Genomic DNA, 357 nt, shown 5'->3' with positions numbered 1-357 from the left:
GGCCAACACAGGCATCCTGGACGACACCGAAGACATGGATGAGCTGCTCGCGTGGATCAACAACGGTGAGTTTGGGAGCAGCACAGCTGCCGGGGGGCTGTCTGCGCCGAGTGGCTCTGGGAAAGCTGGCATTGCCCCACTGGGATTGCTTCTGTTTTCCAGAAGAGAGACCCAGCACCAGCAGTCTTGCCAGCGATGTGGAAATTGACCATTTCCTCACCTGCATTGATGGTGAGTTGGTGGTCTGCACACAGGACGGGTGGGTGGTCCGCACCGAGCGGGGGTGGGAAGGCTGCCATCATCGTTCTGGGGGATGCTCTGCTATTCCAGAAGCGGCGAGTGCTCTGGACAGCTGCA

The 357-nt window shown here is 59.7% G+C and overlaps 1 long non-coding RNA gene across 1 annotated transcript; it reads left to right on the top strand.

Moving 5' to 3' along the window:
- Positions 1–357, top strand: LOC109365210. Its single transcript, XR_002110851.1, has 3 exons — positions 1–65; positions 163–231; positions 331–357. It is a non-coding gene; the product is annotated as an uncharacterized LOC109365210 (long non-coding RNA).

The sequence above is a fragment of the Meleagris gallopavo genome, unplaced genomic scaffold (assembly GCF_000146605.3).
Source record: "Meleagris gallopavo isolate NT-WF06-2002-E0010 breed Aviagen turkey brand Nicholas breeding stock unplaced genomic scaffold, Turkey_5.1 ChrUn_random_7180001964330, whole genome shotgun sequence".
Taxonomy (NCBI): domain Eukaryota; kingdom Metazoa; phylum Chordata; class Aves; order Galliformes; family Phasianidae; genus Meleagris; species Meleagris gallopavo.
This window is presented reverse-complemented; position numbering and strand designations above follow the sequence as displayed.